General features: G+C 37.6%; 1 long non-coding RNA gene across 1 annotated transcript; it reads right to left on the bottom strand.

Annotated features, from left to right (window-relative positions):
• Window positions 1-1,122: 1,122 nt before the first annotated feature.
• Window positions 1,123-4,643, bottom strand: LOC143682442 (uncharacterized). Its single transcript, XR_013175133.1, has 3 exons — window positions 4,441-4,643; window positions 2,724-2,810; window positions 1,123-1,359 (listed from the first exon to the last, which is right to left on the bottom strand). It is a non-coding gene; the product is annotated as an uncharacterized LOC143682442 (long non-coding RNA).
• Between the last annotated feature and the right edge of the window lie 1,750 nt (window positions 4,644-6,393).

Consider the following 6,393-nt stretch of genomic DNA (forward strand, 5'->3'; position numbering starts at 1 on the left):
TATTTGCATGGTTACTACTTTTCCATTTTCCTACCTACAATTTTTTTGTGTTCTTATTTTCAAAATACATCTATTATAAGCAACATATTTTTTTTTTAATTCAAACTGATAGTCTTGTTTTGTGCTTGGATTAGTCAATGTACATTAATTACTAATATCATTGAGTTTATGCCTACAGTCTTACTGTTTGTTTTCTAATTGTCCCACCTGTTTTATGTTCCATTTTTTCCTTCCTTCCTTCCCTTCGGAGTAATACGATTTTTTCATTCTTCCATTTTTACCCCTTCATTAACTTGCTATAGTACCGTCAGCTTCTATTTCTTCAGTACCGAGCTCTTGCTAAATACTGATTAAGGCATTATCTTCAGTTTTGCGTTCCAAGATTTAATAGCAAAAATTGCAGACTCTCCTAGTGCTCAGAGGTAAGCAATAGATGTCTTAGAAATGAGTGACTGGCTAGATGAATAGAGATGGAAGGTAGAATCAGATAATACTTTGAAAAGATTCATCAGATGCGTGATTTTATATGGAAGGCTCACAGGAACTGCATTTTCAACAAGAGAAAAGAGAAATAATATCAGTGACTCTAAATACAGCAAAGGCTCCTTGACTCCAAATGTAACCAGTTTTACCAATTTTAACAAATGTTTCTGTCTTTTGAGAAGAAGTTATGCCACTGACCTTCTGCAGTCCAAATTTCTTGTTATTTAGTTGTTGAATTCCCTATTGTGCTTTGGGTTGTTTTGGTTAAAATGAACAAATGAATGAAACATACCTCATCTGTGGTCTTTCCTCTTCCTGACTTTCTCTTTGATTTCAAAGGAAGGGTTTTCTTGTCTATATTTCAAAAGCTAATAATACCATCTTCCTCTACCCTGCCCACCTCCTCTGAAATGTCACCTCCTCATGTTTTGGTATCTTCACTGTCATCAGTTGGGTGTCTCCTTCTCAGAATAAATCTTCTTTTGTCCCTCCTACCCCATCTAGTTACATTTAATCTTAGTGGATCCATTTATCAAAAATCTGTACCTGTTATTTCCATTTTTCTGTCCATTCTTTTTTTTTTTTCCGGTTAATGTATAAGCTAGGGTATTTTCAGTTGCAGGTAACAGTAAATCCAACTGAAAATAGCTTCAATAATGAGGACGTGAGCAATCTCACATCACAAGGGCCAGAAAGAGAGTGCTTTAGGACTGGGCAAAGGGTTCAGCAATAATATTCAAGACCCAAGCTCTTTCTGTCTTCCAGCTCTGTTATTCCTGGTTTATTAGATTTCATCCACAGCCTTGTCTCTTCATGGTTTCAAGACGGCTGCTATAATTCCAGGCATCGCACCACATACAACTATATCCAAAGAACCTAAAAAAAAAGGACAGTTTCCTTTCACATATCTTTTTTAATCAGGAAGGAAGATATGTCACAAAAGCTCCTTAGCAGACTTCTATGGGGCCATTTCCTAGAATCAGGTCAGATTTACTATCTGCAAGGGGGTCTGGGAAAGTGAGTTTGCAGTGCTTTCTTTTTATTTGCCATTTAACCACTGTTAAGTGCTAAATTACATTCACAGTGTTGTACAACTATCACCATCATCCACTACCAAAACATTTCCATCACAATAGTCAGAAACTCTGTATCCATTAAGCAATAACTGCTCAAGTATGTGACATTTTAATCCTCTCTCCTAGGAGATGGTTCTGCCAGCACAGGAATAATATTTGGGAATGTTGTGATTGGTGGTGGAAAACCAGCGGTACTGAGTATAGTTAACTCCTTTAAAATATGTCTTCTGCTATTGAGCTCCAGATCTGTATAATCAGTTGCTACTGGAAACTCCCACTTGACGGCCCACGGGCATTTTAAATTGAATGCATCTCTTCTTCCTCACTGCACCTAGTTTGTCCTCTGTTTTCTATCTCAGGCAAAAGCACCACTATCCCTGCAGTAGCCAAGCCAAGAACTGGGTGTCATCTTCGGTCCTTCCCTCTTTCTCATCCCCTTTCATCACTAGGGCTGATTGCTTCTATCTCCAGATGTCCTTCACACCCCATTCACGATTCTCCTTCCTCACTGCCTCTACCCTGTCTTGTCCATTGCTGAATCACAGCACAGTTAACATGGAATAGGAATATAATTTGCAGAATGAATGAGCACCCACAATCCAAGCAAGCATTTTAAGATAAACAAATGACCTCCCTCTTGTTATATCAACTAACCTCTTTTCACATGCTACGAGGGTGGTGGATGGTTGGATGGAGGGAGAGCCAGGTACGGCAGGATAGGTATATAACAAAGAAGGATTATAAAGCATATAGTGTTTTGGCTCCCACAGCTCCTGCACTACCTTTGTGCTTCTCTCCTTGTGCTCATCTCATATTAGGAAACAGAGGATGCTTTCCCTGGAGGTCATAATAATTGAAGTGAATAAAGCTCTGAAAATCAATTTTCTATTCCCAAGTGTCCCGGCTACCTAGAATTTTCAGTTGGCTTGATGGATCAGAGTAATGCAAAAAAGCAAGAACTCCAGCCCCACAGTTTTATAGCACCTATAAAACATAGTTTACAGTTTTTGCTCAATTTTATGCTGTTAAGCTAAACATTTGATATCATATGGCACTTTAAGCACATTGATTTATGGTAAGTCAGCAAATGCATCTGTAATAAAATGTCCAAAGTATGGGTTTTAAAAGTAATCTACTGTATTTATTATTGACATAAACAGTTACCTGCAGTCCATTTGATCATCATAGATTTGACTCATGTATTAAAGTTATTGTGTTTCCCACTCAGCAAGGTCATCACCAAGGTGAAAACTGTATGTGGTTGAAAATGAAAAAGATCGAATATGTAATATACATATTTTTAAAATAAATGATATGTAGGATTTAATCTTTGTACATTTCCTATTAATAATCATATTTTAAGTGCTTTTACACTTACCACCTCCCCACAATCCCTGACCACAGCAACCACTAATTTGTTCTCCATCTCTATAATTTTATTAGTTCAAGAATATTGTATAAATGGAATTATACAGTTTGTTACCTTCTGAGATTGGCTTTTTTTTAGTTAGCATAATTCCTTTGAAGTCTGATTAGTTTTATGTGAGTGGTCTCATGCTTGTTTCACTAGGGTAGTTATAAAAAAAACCTGTGTGGTATGATTCAATTAATTTAAGAACTTCTTCAATATTCACCAAAATAAGAGAGTATAAAATTCAAGGTACTTTCATGGCAGGGGACATCATTTATAATTATGAATTCATGTTAATGATTGAGAAATGTTTAGAGTGTTAGGGCAAGTTTGGACAAAAAAAAAAAATGCATCTAATTCATTGTCCTGTCCTCCTCCTCCAATAGCATTTAATTCAATGTAAGAGGTAGTTGACAAACATAATTTAAAAACCACCCAATATCCCAAATGATAACTTAAGAAATGTTTTAGTTAAATATTTGAAAAAAAAATGAAAAAAGTTGAAAAAAGGCATCCATTTTCATTTGGCAGTGGCAGAATGCATATATATTTTTAAGTTCATAGGCATTTATTGAATTCCTCCTGTGTGTACATGGTAAGCCCCAAATCATAGAAAAACAAAATCTAAAGGGCCAAAAGCACAAATTTTTATTGCATCCCTTTGGCTAGCTAATGTCTGTTTTGCTATTGTTTATTATATGGTTTATTAAGATAGATGCATTATTAACATATGTGGGTTATTGGGATATTAGTGTTATTAAGACATGGATTCATTTATTTTTTCATAACTAAACTGAAAGTTTTACAAAGGCTTTTCTCTTCAAATACCTCAATAGAAGGAGGTTTGCAGTTTGAGGTGAGTTTATTTCAGGGGAGTGTTAGCAGGCTGTGTTGTGTGGTCCCCAAATTGATAGGACGCCTCATAAGGACCAAGCAGATAGTCCTATAATCATGGCTATGATTTATTAGCGCAAAAGGACACAGAGAAAAATCAGCAAAAGGAAAAGTCACATGGGGTACAGTAGGAAAACAGGCTCAAACTTCCAAGACCCTCTCCAACAGAGGACTTAATTCCACCAGCAAGGAATTGTAATCACACTCATGAAATGTTTCCAGCCAGGGAAGGACATTAGGAAGAGACAGCTAGAAGAATCCTCCGTGGTGTAGAGTGAGCTTTAAGGACTGACAACACTGCCGCTTCTAAGGGGACCAACTTTAATTGGATTACACCGTGGCATTATTGATACCCTAGGGCATTGTCAAAACAACAAAACACTCAGAAAGTAATGGGATAATAACTGGGCATGTACGTATAGAGAGAGACAATTCAGAAGCTTAAGGAAAATCAGTGAGAGAGACAGAGAGTTTGGATAAAACTAAATTCTCCCTGGTGATCAGGAAGACTGTAGACATGTACAAGGCTGTGTCCTCTGAAGCCTAAGCTGTGCGCAGTAGGGAAAACAGACTCACTGAACAAGTCAATTAGCCTTCTCTCTAGGCTTCCTGTTTCACGAAGCTCCCCTGGAGGCCTTTTCCTTCTTCATCTCCAAAGGCTGCGTGGATTCTCTTGTGGCTCTCGTGGCTTTTTCCAAAATGTTTCCTCTTTTAAAGTATACCAGTAAACAAACCAAGATCCACCTGGAACGGGTAGAGTCACTTCTCCCTCTAATCAAAGGTTAATACCCACACTGGGCGAGTTCCATCTCCATGGAGATAATCTAATCAAGTTCCAGCTGGCACTACTGAGCAGGGATGAAGAGGAACGACTGCCTCCACAAGACGGATCAGGAGTAAAACATGGCTTTTCTAGGGCATATAATCCTTTCAAACTGGCACAGGCGGATCTTTTTGATTAATTTGTTTTCATGGAGATGAAAACCACCCAGGTGTAGGTGAGACCTTTTGATTAGGTGGTGTTCTAGTTTGCTAGCTGCTGGGATGTGATATACCAGAAATGGGATGGCTTTTAAAGGGGGGAATTTAATAAATTGCTAGTTTACAGTTCTAAGCCCATGAAAATGTCCAAATTAGAGCAAGGCCATAAAAATGTCCAATCTAAGGCATTAAGGAAAGATACCTTGGTTCAAGAAGGCTGATGACGTTCAGGGTTTCTCTCTCAACTGGAAAGTCACATGGCAAATACAGTGACACCTGCTAGCTTTCTCTCCAGGCTTCTTGTTTCATGAAGCTCCCCCAGGGGCGTTTTCCTTCTTCGTCTCCAAAGGTGTGGCGCTCTGGTATTTCTTGTGGCTCTCATCGTTCTCAAGCTTTCTCTAAAACGCTTCCTCTTTTAAAAGATTCCAGCAAACTAATCAAGACCCACCTAGAGTGGGTGGAGTCACAACTCCATGGAGACCCATCTAATCAAAAGTTAATACCCACAACTGAGTGAGACACAGCTCTGTAGAGATAATCTAATCAAGTTTCCAGCATACAGTGCTGAATAGAGGTTAAAAGAAACAGCTGCTTCCACAAGATGGAGCAGTATAAAACTAGGGTACATAATCCTTTCTAACTTGCACAGATGTTTTCAATGGAGATGTATCTCCAGCCATTCAAGGTTGGTTGTTTACTGGAGCACTTTAAGAGGGAACCATTTTGAATTGAGAAGCCAGAAGAGAAAGCTAGCAGATGTCACCTTGTGTCTTTCCCACTGACAGAGAACCCCGTACGTTATCAGCCCTTTCTTGGGTCAAGGTACCTTCCTGAATGCCTTAGTTTGGACATTTTTATAGACTTAAAACTGTAAATTTGCAACTTAATAAATTCCCCCTTTTAAAAGCCATTCCATTTCTTGTATATTTCATTCTGGCAACTTAAACCAAAACAACCATCTTTACAAATTCAATACAATTACTATCAAAGGTTCCAGCTGGCTTTTTTGTAAAAATCGACACACTGATCTTAAGATTCATATGGAAACATGAATGGCTCAGAATAGCCACAACAAATTGTAAAAGAAAAATAAAGTTGGAAAAAGCACATTTCTTGATTTCAAAAATTTACTACAAAGACACTGTGATACTTGAGTAAAGGTAGGAATGCAGGTCAGTTGAACAATATTGAAAGTCCAGAAATAAACTCCTGCATTTATGGTTAATTAGTTTTCAACAAGAGTGCTAGGACAATTCAACGGGGGAAATATTGGTCTTTTCAACAAATGGTGCTGGATGAATTGAATATCCACTTGCAAAAAAATTAAGTTGTACCCCTTTGCTATATCATCAACTAAAATAGTCTCAAAATGGATTAAGCCCCTAAATGTAAGAGCTAAAATTATATAGCTCACAGAAAAAATCAGCAGTAAATCTTTGTGACCTTGGATTAGGTAATGGATTCTTGGATATTGCACCAAAAGTTTATCTGACAAAGGTTAAGTAGATAAATTGAACTTTATCAAAATTAAATTGTGCCATGAACAAT

Source organism: Tamandua tetradactyla, chromosome 5 (genome assembly GCF_023851605.1).
Source record: "Tamandua tetradactyla isolate mTamTet1 chromosome 5, mTamTet1.pri, whole genome shotgun sequence".
NCBI lineage: Eukaryota > Metazoa > Chordata > Mammalia > Pilosa > Myrmecophagidae > Tamandua > Tamandua tetradactyla.